The sequence below is a fragment of the Jaculus jaculus genome, chromosome 7 (genome assembly GCF_020740685.1).
Source record: "Jaculus jaculus isolate mJacJac1 chromosome 7, mJacJac1.mat.Y.cur, whole genome shotgun sequence".
NCBI classification, from domain to species: domain Eukaryota; kingdom Metazoa; phylum Chordata; class Mammalia; order Rodentia; family Dipodidae; genus Jaculus; species Jaculus jaculus.
In genome coordinates this window covers 103318141-103333473 of record NC_059108.1, presented here as the reverse complement: position 1 = coordinate 103333473, position 15333 = coordinate 103318141, and positions in this window count along the sequence as shown.

The following is a 15333-nucleotide window of genomic DNA, read 5'->3' as shown; positions in this document are numbered from 1 at the left end:
ATCAGTGAAGGATGCTATATTAATGGATGTAAGGACAACGAAAATGATGCTGAATGAGAAATAAATTGGTTCACTTTGGTGGTGCATAAATTCTATAAGACCATTTGGACACGTTTAATGAATTTTGTTTCACTGCATGAAATGGTCTCCCATTAGCTGAAGAGGAAGAGCGGCAGTGTCTGAGAGAGGGAAGAGGGAGCTGCAGAGGTAAACCACAAATGTGCTGCTTAGATGGACCCACCAGTGAAGCAAGAGGCGGCAAGATTCTGAGGAGGAGGAAAGAAGACAGCAACTTGCTGGGTTTGTCCACTTCTGCTTACTGGTTTGGCATTGGAATTCTCTAGAACCAAAAGTCCTGCTTTCTCCAAGTTTGGTTTGTGCTCACATTTCATATTGCTATGTAATGAGTGGCTGCAAGTGGAACAGGTTAAAATGGTACGCATTTATTATCTTATAGCTTCCGGAGGTTCAGAATGCAGACAAAGCTTAGTTAGGTCTTCTGAAATGATGCGCTCTAGGGGCTGGCCAGGGCAGCTTGTCAGCTTTAAGCCCAGTCAGGGAACTGACTGATTTCATGTCCTTAGTGTCAGGAGACTGAGGGTCCTCACATCTTTCAGACTCTTGGGCAGAGGCTGACCACAGCTGCCCGAGGCTGCCCTTGACCCTGGCTACCATGCTCCTCCCTCCAGGCCCTCTGATGACATGACAGCTTGTACCTACAGTCAGCAAACAAGAGGGATGCTTGAATTTCTCACAAATCTGTCAGCCTGGTAAATTCTGACATAACAAAATCTCATTCCACCACCTTGCCATTTTCTCTGATACTTAGATGCTTGTCATAGGTTGTCCCCACACCCAAGGACAGGGCTTCTCCAGAGTTTGTGAAAACCAGGAGGCTAAATCTGAAGGCTACTCTGAAATCTGTCTCCCATGTTTAGCAGGACATTTGTGTCTTATGTTCAATGGAAGTCACCCCTACAGTTGGACATGAGAGTGTCTTCAGATGGTGTATCTACAGTCTACTGGGAGGGAAGGGGGAAGGAGAAGAGGCTTCTTTCTTTAGACTTCTTGCTATAATGGCTAACTTTTGTCACTGTCAATGGCTGTGTTTATCTTTAAAGGTTTTATTGGATGAGAAAGTTGTAATGAATTAAAAACTGCCTTGGATTTGAGATATTCTTAAAGGGAAGATAATAGGTGTTCTTTTGAATGATATCAAAGTGACTTTGGTGTGCCAGCATGCAGTATAATTCTTACTCAGTTACTGAGAATTATGTTGAAAGATCTTCTCAGATGTAGCCATGACCAGCCCAGCTAATCTTTTGAAAAAACCTATTAAAAATAGAAGTAATTAGTTTCAATCAAAGGTACTAAATTCATTGACCCTGGGAATAAGAGTGTTACTGAAAGATGTTTAGAGTGTTGGTGATTTATAGGTAAGATGATGATAATTTTCACTACTTAAGGATCTAAGAGTGTCTTATGACCCTCTGAGGGGATGGCTGCTAGAATGCCACTATTAACTTTGTTTTGATGGCTTTCCTTTCATAATAATTAATCTAATTTTTTCTCTTCATTCTTAGTTGCCCCATTCCTGGTCATTTATTCTCCAAATTGCTTTTGGGCACTCCTTAATGCTTGCATTACCACATCTACAGACCTAATATGAATAGCACACTCAGCCTCGAAAACGAGCACTAATTGAATTTGCTCGCATTCAGTGATTTTAATGAGGCTCTGGAGTGTTGTTTAGTGACAACTTTTATATGGAAGACACTGAAAAAATTAACATGTTACATTTAGTAAATTAACAATTACTTAGCTCCATTATATCAAAACCAGTCATCTACACTTACTAATAGTTGATTCAAAAACCATGGCTTTCATCTAAGGCTTTGGGCTTTTTTTTTTCCTCATGGAATTGCGTTTATGTCAGCCCTGTATTTTCTCAAAAACTAAAAATACTCCCCTCCCAAATGTAATGGATGAATTCTTAGGTGAACAAAATCTTTTAAAATGTAAACCAGTACTTATCAGTTTACCTTCCTTTTTGTGTGATAGACTTCCTTTGTATGGTCTCAGAATAAGCTGATCTGTCTTCTATTACAACAGTTGACATCAGTTGTCTGCTCATCTTTGGGTCAGTCACATTCTTACCAGTAAGGTGTAATATGTAGGCAAAAGTTATGACATGTGAGATGATGTCTATATATGAACTTTCTGTTATTATTGATCTCTTTAAGCTTGGGTCTCTGCTATAGAAACATACAGATAAAACAGTTCTTTTAAAAGTTATGTCTGCATATGACAGCTGGGGTTCAAGCAGCCATCTTTATGCCAGAAGGGGAAATAACATGCTAAAGAGTGAATAGAGGGAAGGAACCCAAAAATCTGTGCTGTTATTTCACGTCTGAATTAACCTATCCTGGAGATGTTCCACTTTCATACATTTTAGTAGCTTTAAGATATGAAATATCATCTGTTCTCTCGGTCTGCCTCTCTTCCCTCTCTGCTTACAGATAAATGACTGAAAAAAATTTTTTTAATGGGTGCTGGAGAGACTGCTCAAAGCCTAATGACCTGGGTTTGATTCCCCAGTGCCCATGTAAAGCCCAATGTACAAACTGGCACATGCATCTGGAGTTGGTTTGCAGGGACAAGAGGCCCTGGTGCACCCATTCTCTCCCTCTCTCTATCTCTGCTTGCAAATAAATTTAAAAAGATTAAAAAGATATGAAATGTCCTTATTATTTACATTAGCTCGGTAATCCTCCCTCTCCTTCCCTAACTCCTCTCAGGGGCATCCTGACTGATCCACAAAGGAACCTGAGAGTCAAGCTACTAAAAGCTGCCACCCAGTAGCTAGACGGAGGCCCCTACTTGTTTTTTTCTGGGTCAGTTGTCCAAGGTCCTTAAAGGATCTTAATGTGTGAAAAAAGTCTAAGAAACAATGGACAAATTAATATTCTGTCTATATCTACCAAGACGCATTTAAGTATTGAGTATGTTTAGAATCCAGATTTTTAAAATAAATCACATGGAAGTTTTCAATGCTTGCATAGGGTTGCTTAGTTTCTGATGTACATTCCTGACCAAATAAGTCAAATCCACACCTAAATCTCTCCTGCTTCAAATCAAAGGCAAATCACTTGCCAGCATCCAGACCTTGCATTCCTGTGTAGCAAATAGAAAGGGCTACATTAGTTGCCATACTTCTCTGGTGACAAAACTGATTTTTCAATATTGAGAAGTAATGGAGTTATTATACCAAGCTTTTGACTTATAAGCTGTATGACACTGGGAATAATAAACTTTGGCATCATTGCTCTTAAAATGGGAATAATGCTTTATAGGACTATGCTGAGAATCAAATAGAACACACAAGGTTAGATGTTATTTGCCAATAACAAAGTACTATGTAGATGTAGGTGAGAATATATCATTATAATTATGGTCATAGAGCATCTTTTGTAGCTCCTTTGGTCTGTTTGCCTTTTTTTTAAGCTCTACATTTTGCTGTTCCTGGTCTACAGTATTAGTATTCCCAAAATACTTTCAGAGGATTTGCAAGATCAATTTTTTTTCATGAGGTTAATAACATATTATTTGCCATATTTACTGTTCTCTCACCACTGGAGTTTTCTAGAAGCTACAGGACTTGTGACACCACAGTAGACTGAACACAGAAGTGGAGATGAGACTTTCAATAAGCCAGATTTACAACAGCATCCAGGAAAACCAGTGCACTCAAGGTATCTTTTGGGGAGGACAATGCAGCTATTTTTAATAAAAATCTGCCATTTTCATGAACATGTGATGGTTTTATTTTATATGAATTAATATAATTTAATGTTTCATTTTACTTTTCAATATGGTATTTATAGATATAATTCACCTAATTTAAAGAGCTTAGGAATTTTCAGTACATTTTAAGATTGTAAGGGGTCTTCAGATCAAAGTATTTTAGGATTTCTAGTGCATAGAAGAATTCCTTGAGCTTGCTCCCCAGGGAGCACCCTACCCCTTCTGCTGCCCTCCAGACTTGAACTTCTTCCTGCTACATAGACTGTACCCACCACAGGTCACCTTCTACTTTCCTTTTCTATTCCTCTGTGTTGCATGCCTGAGCTGCTATAAGACAGGTTAGACTCTGTGTTTTGGATCTCACAGTTTTCATTTTCTACCTTGATGGGTCTGGTGGCTGAAAGTTTTCTTCCAGCCCACTCAGTACAGTATAAGAATCTTCTCTGGTCTGGCTTTAAGGTTTTCCTCTTCTATATCCACACTCTATTCCTGATTTGTAGGCTCTCTGTGGTTCTGACTTTTGGAGAGAAATAGACTCCATTCTCACCATTTAAAAGCACATTGTAAGTGATAGAGGCTGGACCAGCTGAATGCCCTGGAACTTTGATGTGGAGCTGGTGATGTGAAGAGGAGGATTAAGTAGGACTTGCTGAGGTCGGTGGAAGGATCCATGTATGATAGGCTTAAGAGCAGTGTGGGAAGCATGAGTGACCCACAGCTGTGGGCAGTGTTGGTGACAGCAGGCACCACACAGTCCTGATATGTATCTGACTATATCTCTGCCCATTTTAGGTGCTCTCTCCAGCTTTCCTGTCAGTTCTGCAAGCTACATGATTTTCTTTCAATATCTTCCTTTACTGCCTAAGTGAACCTGAGACCATTTCTCTTGCTACAATTAGTATCAAACACTTGAGTGACCTTCCACAGCCATTCCAAGCATTCTACCTACACAAACTCATTTAGTAGTCACAACACATTGTGAGAAAAAAATACTATTACAACCATTTTATCGTTGTTCTTCTTACTATGTAGCCCAGGCTGACATCAAATTCGAGATCTCCTGCCTCAGTTTCCAGCTTCTTGAGTACTGAGATGACAGGTGTGCTCAACCATGACTGGCTTGTAATTATTTTTCTACCCATAAGCGAAATATTTAAGAGTGAAGCCAGCTGACATCCCCCAAATCACACAGTTAGTAAAAGGGTGTGAGAGGATACAAGGCTAGGGAGAATGGCTATATGCCAAGTTTCTACTCCATCTGTTCAACCTCTTATTGATGCAGACATGCATGATTGACATGAAAATACAAGTTTTAGTTCTTGCTTTAGAAGTGGCAGGAGCTGGGCTCAAGAAAAATTTGAAGTCTTGTCAACTTTTATAACTGTGATACATTTGGTGGTGTGGAAATATATACCTTGATTTGATTTACATATGAAGTAAAATAATAGCAGAGTAATGGTTGTCTAGTATGGTTTTAATCTAAATAAAAAACCTTTTCTCTGGCTGTACTTTATGAGAATTATAATGGTTTATGTAGAATCTGGCAAATAGTGGCAGTAATGGCTAGTCTTTATATATGGTCTATCATCTATCTCTCTATCATCTATCATCTCTCTACCAGCTATCAATCACCTGTCTATCATCTGTCTATTTATCATATACCACATCTCCATCTATTTATGTACACACATGTCTTAATATGGTTAGCTAGCATTTGAGCTTAGAGTGTATGGCTCACTGAGAGCTGTAATGAAGAAATGACAACTGCCTGAATGTGACAGTGTTTTCCTGTGTGTGTCCCCTGTAACTCAGAGTGAATCAGTCAGTTCCATGCTCATCACCTTCATTCCCACACTCCTTCTGTCTCCAGAGGCTTAGCAAGGGAATACAGATGCTACTCCTTACTTTAGTTAAACTAAAAATGCAAATCAGGCAGTATAATTAATAAAAAGGAAGAAAAAGCCCAACAAGAAATGGATTTCAGGACATTAGCTCATTTTCATGTGCTGCATTGTGTAATTACCAAGCACATGGCTTCCCAAAAGTTACATCATCATGCACAGTGAAATTACATTGTAGCGATAATTCAGAGACTACAGCAGTGGCAATGTACTATTAATAACTCTGAACGTGATTACAGAAAGCTAATATCTATGGCTCAGTAAATACCAAGACTTGTACTTGGAGCTAAATTTTCATTTACTGTGGATTTAACATCACGCTACCTCTTTAACCCTCATCAGTGTGTGTTCCTGTTCTCCAGTACTCCTATAATCTTGTCAAATAAAGGCAAACGGCAGCACTGCTGAATCCTGACACAAAGTAGACAGCTTGACTTTGAGAGCAATGGATGGGGTATTCAAGGAGCCTGTTTTGCAGAGCTCTAGGGAGATGATTTTGTAATTATTTCATATAGAAAGCTCTGATAATTTGGTGAGGAGGTGGCAAGAGCAGAAATAAATTCTGATGTGATGAAGTGAGCTGGTGTGAATGCAGGCAGAGCACTGGATTGCCGCCTGTTCTGCTCTATGTGGAAGATGATAGCACACCATGTTCTCTCTGGAAAGACAGAGAAATAGGACTTGTGTTCATTCTACTTTTTGCTATTCTTTCTTGAATTATCAGGAGTTATTTGACAGCCCTAAGACTCATGGTCTGAACTTGAGGAGTGGCTGAAAGATGGGCTGTAGGCAAAATTTCACAACAAAGATATTGAACCATGGGAAGGGTTCAGTTTAGATTTTTGTGTCTGGTCCAATTTTACCAGAGGGCCCGTCTTTGATCACCACTGTGGTTAAGGCTGTATAATTCTGAGCCTTTCAAGTTCTGCTTGTGAGATGCCCTGTCTCTGCTAGGAAAATTGGGTCAAGCATAGCTTATGTTCCTCATGGAGAGAATTTTATAGAAGTATTTTTTTTTTCTCTCTCTCTCTCTCTGATGATAGAAAATCAGGGAAAGTGCTTGCAACAATACAGTTTCTTACTGGAACTTGTGGGCCATATGTAATAGCCACATTTCTCTATTAGTTTTAGGTTATAATTTAGACATTAGAGGTAGCCATACAGCAATCACACTCTCTTATGCCATTTTGTCATCCTTAATGTGTTTGACAACTCCTCCTCTCAATGGACATCTGGATTTTGACCCTAAGGCTCTTTCTACTTAATAGTACTTCCATTTTTATCTCTCACCCTGTATTAAGTGCATCTACAGAATTAAGAAAGACAGGAAAATAGAACCTGTCTACTCCAACTTGTTCCTGTCCATTGTGTTTTGTAAAAGATCTTTGAACTTTTGTGTGTCCTTCAGAACTGTTTCTATTGTTGACTAGAACTTTGGCCACTGGGCTGTGCCCAGGTAGATAAGAGAACACTGAATTGGCTCCCTGGAGTAAAGAATCAGGGTGACAAATTGGACTATCAACACCTTCAGGACTGGGAATTACTTTCGATTTGTCTTTTGTGGCTTGTTTGCCGGAGTGTAACTTCTATACCAACATCACACTGCAATAGACACCGGCAGGAGACATAACTAGAAGAGATCACAGGAACACAAATGTTTTGAAGAGAAGCCAATGACAATCCCAGAAGATACATAGTAATAGGAGCTATACAATGGCAAAAAGTGTCTATCATTATTTAAGAAGATTAATGGCCGAGTTTCAAACATCCATAAGAATCCACTGGCCTTGGATCTTAGCAGCCTTCAAAAGTATATGTAACCCAAGTGGGTCCATGTACTTTGGATCTGGGTGGTGCTCATGAATATATTTGACCCCACTGGGTCATGACCAGGGACCATAGCTTGATGACAGCTCAGGGTAAACTGGTGAAGCTCAACCTTGTGACATCTCTGTAAAAAGTAGAAAAAAATGAAACAACTCTCTAGTAATTGTCATGGAAGTCTTTGATGGAAGGAATTTCTTCTATTTTCTGGCTGTTCAGAAGAATTGTCCAAATGGCAGTAAATAATGAATGTTTTACTGGAAATGGTCATTATTCTCTTCCAGACATTGTACTAAATGCAAAGTAGTAAGTAGAAGGTCTTGTAAAAGGAAAGAATCACAAACACTTTGTCCCATTGCTTACTAGTGAGAACTACCAAATATATTGTCAGTCATTGATTTAACAAATACTGAGTTCTTTTTTCTGTTTGCTATAACTAAGTACCAGAGGCTGGGTCACTTTAGGAAGAACAGAGTTTTCTGGAGTTAAGGATCAGCATTAACATGCCACCATCTGATGATAAGTGGCTTCATACTGGATCATAAAATGGCAGAGGCCAAATGGCAAAGCAGAGTATGCTAAAGTCTTTTTCCCTCTTTATGAAGTCACTAACACCATCATGGTGGCTTCACTCTTACAATCTCATTTACTTCCAATTACCTTACAAAGACCCTACCTCCTAATAGCAGTGGTATCTGAGGCTTAGCTTTCTAACTCATTAACTTTTGGGGGAACCTACTCAAGCCACAACACTTACTGAGTACTTATGATATGTTACATTGCTGTTTTAGATACTAAGGTTATCACCACGAAAAAGAACAGTGAAAATACCTACTTTCCAGGAGATTATTTTCCAGTGGTGAGACACGGACAGTAAACAATGTAAGCAAAACAACCAATAAAATAGAGGACTAATTGTTAAGAAAAAATCCAGCAGGGAAGACAGATAAGGACTATAGTTATAGTGTTTATAGAACACATCCTAATGAGGAAGAACATGCCATGAGTGACATGTACTGCGTTATATGTACCTTTTGGTTTTCTGAATTGAGTAGAACACGAAAACATTTAGCAACACAATCTTAACTTTTTAGTTTATGATCTAGAAGAAAGAGGATGACTGAGGAAATTATAAGCAAAGGAGCCAGGAATGGAGGGTTCTGAGACTAGAGAGGAAAATGAGGACCAGGAATAAAAAAGAATGAGTGTGAAAGACTGAGAAAGTGAGAAAACTAATTCAGAAGTTACAAATATGGCATGGTATTTTCCAGGAGGAGGACAATCAGATTCTTCCAGAAAGAAAGCAGATTTAGGACATTGGACTTAAAGTATACTAGGAGGAAGAATTGCTTGTTGTCCTTCCCTTACATGTCCCTAGTGTTCAAGATCCCTCCTGGGCTGAGTTAAACAACATGTGGATCATATCGGCTTTTTTTTTTTTTTTCTTGTGTTGGTTTCACTACCTCTGCAGGGTTTTATCCAGTACTGAGTGTTACATTTTAAGGAGACATTGGCAAATTGTTGGATATGCAAAGAAGCATAGCGAATTTGGTGAAAAGACTTGAACCCAGTTCACTGAGCAATTACTGAAAGAACTGAAGATGTTTAACTGCTGAGTAGACTCACTAGCCCAGCTTGTTGATTCTTTTCAGATATTTCAGAGCTGTAATATGGAAGATGTTTTCAGTTTGTTGTATGTCACCTTGGGAAAGAAAACTGGAATCAGATAGTGGAAATTTATGACATGGAGACTTCACTTGTACACCTACCTGGTTTATATTCTAGCATGTAAGGCTTTGGGACTAGGACATGTTTTAGAAGGTTCTAGAAGGTGCTCTGGTCAGTGGTGAGGCAACCATTCCAGGGATTGTTCCAGTGGCAATGAAAACCTCTACTGAGAGGTTAACTTGAAATTCACACTTGAGGGATGAGGTGGAATTGCGCATGAGGAGATTTTTCTGGAATAACCTCATGGCAAGCTTCAGTGTTGGGGAGGGGTTAGAGACCTGGCCCAGGGACTGAGAGTCCTTCCTGTGCAACTATGAGGATCTGATGTGGAGAGATTGCTGGAGTTTTAAGACAGATATTCTCAACCCAGCTGTGCATGGGAATCACTCAGTCCCATCTCTGAGGGGAGCCTGAGCAGGAGTCTTCAAGAATCCACTCAGATGATTCCAACGTGCACACAGGGTTAAGAACCACTGATAGGAAAAGCAGAGTGGCTGATTACCATGGGAAAGAGGCTGAGGCAGGGATATTCACATGTTTGAGATTAACTGGGGGCTATAAAGGGAGACCTTGTCTCAAAAAATGAGAAAGAGAGAGTCCAATCTAAAGCTTTCCATGGCCATCTTCTTGCTATATCACTCTACCAATTTCACCTATTTGCTATTTGTGTGTGTGTATTATGTAGTCATGTTCTGTCTCTAGTGAAATGGCCCTCCCAAATTTTTACTCTGCTTTCCCCTGACATAATCTGAATGAAATGTCATAGTGTCTAGTGGAAGAACTCACAACTAGAATAAGAAATCTATTTTGTCTGTCCCCAAATTTAAAGGGCATAATGTGACTTCCTATTAACATTTATGTTTAATTTTTATATTTTAAGAAGAATTAGAAATCAATGGGAAATAAAAATGCCTTTCATCAAACATAAGTGACACTCTTCTTTTGTAGGTATTTACTAATAATTTTCATATACTTTACATATAACTTTAATCCCATAATGAACTACAAGTATTATTTTTTCCCACTGAATATCATACTATAACCATAGTCAATAATAGTATTTATTTTTAAAAATATTTTATTTTAATTAATTTGAGAGACCGAGAGAGGGAGAGAGAGAGAGAGAGAGAGAGAGAGAGAGAGAGAGAGAGAAAGGAATGGGAGCACCAGGACCTCCAGCCACTGCAAACAAACTCTAGACACATGTACTACTTTATGCATCTGGCTTATGTGGGTCCTGGAGAATCAAATCAAACCTTGGTCCTTTGGCTTTGCAGGCAAGCATCTTAATCACTAAGACATTTCTGCAGCCCCATGTAATATGTAATCAATTGGATGAAGTATGACTTCCAAAGTGCTCTGCGAATGATGGGAATTTAAGTAGGTTTTATTTGGTTCGCCATTATATATTGAGGTTTCTTAGTTTAAAATTCTAGTCATCAAATAACTTTAATAACAATGGAATCTGCAATGGTTGATATTGTGTCAAGTTGACTGGGTTAAAGGATACCCAGATAGCTGGGAAAACATTATTCAGTTTGTGAGAGTGTTTGCAAAAACAGCAAGCATCTGAGCGCTTGTTTGGAGATTCTAGCAGGGGTACATAGCTACTCATATACACCCTTGACGAAAGACCAGACCTCCTTTATTCAAGGAAGGCCATCCTCTTCAACCAAACACTTGCAGCTTTGGAAGCAATGCTCCTACAGCAGTGAGGGAGGAAGAGGACACCCTTCTAGCCAGCCAGATCAGCCAAATCAACACTGGAAATCAATGGGATGAGAGACATTGCAGCCAGATTGCTCTCACATCTGAGATAAGCATTTGAATCAGTGGACTGATTAAAGATTTGTCCTTACTCTCACAGTGTTGGTGAATGTATTCCACTCCATGAATGGCTCAGATAGAAAAGAGATGCAGAATAAAGCAATTTTGCTCTCGTCCTAAATCTAGATTTTCATATTCTGCTCTAGGACACTGGAGTACTTGGTTCTCAGGCCTTTGGGTTCTGGTCATACACTAGCACTCTGGACTTGGACTGGATTTATAAAATTGATCTTCATTACTTTGGACTTGGATGAATTATAGCACTGGTTTCCTGGGGCTTAAGATTATAGATGGGGGATCTTCTCGGGTAGTCTGTAATTATTGAACCAATTTTCATAATAAATCTGAGAGTTTACACACACACACACACACACACACACACACACACACACCTACCTATAGATTATGTGATTATGTTTCTGTGAAGAACTCTAAGACAGAATCTTATCAGCTCTACATCATTTGCATTTTAACATAAAATTTCAAATTATCTTGTGTTTATCTTCAAAGCAGTGTATGAGAATTTCATTTATTCTACAGATAGATCAGGGTTGAGTAGAGATCCTAACAATGTTCATGAGCTTGGTTTATGCCTCAAATTTACTGAAATAACCCCATTGTTTGTAATATTTACCATTATTTTTTAATTTTTTTTTATTTATTTGAGAGCTATACACAGACAGAGATAGAGAGAGGCAGAGAGAGAGAGGGAGAGAAAGAGAGAGAGTGAGAATGGTCATGCCGGGGCCTCTAGCCATTGCAAACACACTCCAGATGTGTGGGCCCCCTTATGCATCTGGCTAACATGGGTCCTGGGGAGTTGAGCCTCCAACTGGGGTCCTTAGGTTTCACAGGCAAGCGCTTAACTGCTAAGCCATCTCTCCATCCCTACCATTATTTTATATGCTACACTGTCCAATGACTCCTTTCTCACCATTCTGGTAACAAGTGAAGGGAGAATTTTGTCTAGTCCACAAACTTTTTCTTCCCTAAATTTTTAAGATTTCCCAATACCATCAGTAATTTAGATAATGTGTTTTGAAAAGCCAAGGTTCCCCAAATTTTAAGCCTCAGGGGGATAAGTTCCCATTAAAGTTTTCTGGACATAGAATTATTCAAAAGCAGTAATTAAAGAACAAAAGGACACAGGAGAGTCACTATGCAAACACATGAATATTTAGGGCTAATCCATCTTAGGACATAATGTCAAATACCTAGTCAATGATCTGAATGCATGGATTTAAAATTCTGTCGGTGCTTCTCCCACACTCCAGTTCTTGTCTCAATGTGGAACTGTATCTTGGTTTCAAAGGCCCTGCTCACATCATATCAGCCCTTCTCAGCAGTAACTCTCATGGACCTCTGTATTATTTCTTTTTTTAAAAAATTATTTATTTATTTATTTGAGAGCAACAGACACAGAGAGAAAGACAGATAGAGGGAGAGAGAGAGAGAATGGGCGCGCCAGGGCTTCCAGCCTCTGCAAACGAACTCCAGACTCGTGCGCCCCCTTGTGCATCTGGCTAATGTGGGACCTGGGGAACTGAGCCTTGAACCGGGGTCCTTAGGCTTCACAGGCAAGCACTTAACCGCTAAGCCATCTCTCCAGCCCCGTATTATTTCTTCAACCAAGCACTTGTCAGTGAGCCCTGCTTTTCTTACATTCTTAAAATCCAAACCTGCTTCTTTATTTCCATTTGAAAGAATCTGGGGCTGCTTTTCTGCACCTTGACTTTTTAATTTTTATTCAGGGGAGGTCTTGCTTCAAATGATTATAGGCAAATTAGCTGATGGGGCTCTACAGCTGTGAGTGTTTAGAAACTGCTCCATAGAAAGAGGCAGTTCTTTTCCCAGCATTAGGTTTACTACTTTTTAAATGTAAGTGTATTAAGTGGTAATGGGCCTGTAGATTGGTTTCACTGCTTATTCCTATTGTGGCCATAAAAAAGACTCATAGCCTTTGCAAATACAAATGTTGTTTATTACTTTTATACATAGCCAGGATGGGCAATTTTTAATGTCAGATTTGATGCCAGAATGTCAAGGCTTATAACTGATTAGCTAATTTGGTTTGGATGGAAGTTAGATGGTTTTGGAATCTTATTGTTTCTTTGTAATACCCTTCACCCATAAAATTTTTAAAAGACCCAAACATAGTATTTCATTTGGGAAGGAATTATAGGTTATAACTTCATGTGAAGCATTTGTCAGTTTTGGACTGGCATGAAACCACAGTAGAAGGAATGGGCTGAACCTGGGTTTGAGAGCTTCAGTTTTTGCGTTGGTGAATTGGGTTGTGTAGGGTTATGTAACAAGTCTTGTGGGATTTGCTAGGTCAGATGGGATATTTCAGAGTTAGTACTGACTGGGAGATAGCAAGGCTTTCTGTCCTAGGTAATTAAGCAATTAGAAATGTCAATTACCCCAAAACCATCTGTGGTGGTTTGATTCAGGTGTCCACCATAAACTTACATGTTCTAGGATGCTAGGTCCCCATCTGGTGACAATTTGGGAATGGAGCCTCCTGGAGATGATGTGTCATTGGGGTTTGGCTTATGTATTGGGCTATATAGTCTCAGATTGGCCTCAAATTCATAAAGATCCTCCTACCTCTGCCTCTCAAGTGCTGAGATTAAAGGGCATGGGCCCCCATGCCCAGCTTTCTTATTTTTTAAAAAATATTTATTTATTTGAAAGAGGACAGGGAGAGGAAGAGAGAATGGGCATGCTAGGGTCTCCTGCCACTACTGCAAATGACCTCCAGATGTATGCAACACATTGTGCATCTGGATTTATATGGTTACAGAGGAATCAAACCTAGACTGGCACTTTTAACCATTAAGCCATCTCTCCAGCCCTATTTATTCTTTTAAAAATACATTTTCATATTTATGTGTGTGGTGCACATGAATGCATGCATTTTGCATGCATGTGAATGCACATGGGTACAGAGGCCAGAGGTTGATGTCAGGTGTCTTCATTAATAACTTTCTGTCTGATTTATTGAGACAGGGTATCTCATTGTTCCTGGTTCTCACCAATTTGGCTAGACTAACCAACAAGCCCCAAGGATCCCCTTAACTCCTCCTCCTCAGTGCTGGGTCACTGCATGTGCCACCATACTTAGCTTTTATGTGGGTGCTGGATAATTAAAACTCATGTCCTTATGCTTGTTCAGCAAATGCTAGTAACTGAGTTATCTCCCCAGCCCCATAAAATAATTAAATTTGGGGGGTTGAAAAGATGGCTTAGGTTCCTAAGTGTCCTTCTTCTGCATGCATGAGGACATTAGGGATATGGGATCACCTGAGTTTGAATATGCAGAACACATATAAACAGCTAGGCATGGACATGGCATCTGTAACCCCAATCCTGTGAGAATTGGAGATCAGAGACTCTCTGGAGCTTGCAAATAGCAAGCCCTGGAATCAGTAAAAGATTCTGTCACAAAGAAAAACAAGTGAGTAAATGATGGAGGGGGAGCCCAAACCCCAATATTCTACTCTGGTCACCACAGGTGAGTGCATGGAGCACCACATCAGCACATACACATGCATACACCTTACTCCTCACACACACCACACATACGCCACGTCACATAACCCATGCATGTGCAAAAATTAAATTTTTGATGTAATTTGGACAATGACCTTAATTTGTACATTATTTTAGTTTTTCAACATGTTAGACAATTTAATCCTTTTGGAATAAGAATATAGCATGTATTATCAAACTGGTTCCTTGAATCATATGAAACTTTATTTAAATAAAGTTAATTGCTTCATTAAATAAAGATTAGAGAGTGTGAAATACCAAAGAGTGTACCACTCTGTCTTTCAGACTTGTGGACTCCTGCATTTTAATAGACATGGGTTGTGCATTGCTCTGTAGTTGTCAGAGGAAAGGAAAAGTGTCTATGCTGGAATGATACTGACATGAGAGTACCTGTCATGGTCAGTGGCTCTGTCATTTGTTTTCAGACATGGTCAATGGAAAGAGGAAAGATTCAATTTCAAGACTCAGGCTCCAATGGAGCAGTTATAAAGAAACTTGAGCATTTCTATTTCTGGTTGGATAGCACAAAATGTTTATTTCTGATAAATATTCAGGGACCAATTCCTCCAGCATTCTCTTTAAACCACTTTTGTATTTGGAGGTTCTAAAAGCACCTCCTTTGACTTGATTGTTCACTAGAAAGGTTGACAGGCCCTTAATATCATTCTTTTGGGTATATTTTTCTTTCTTTGTT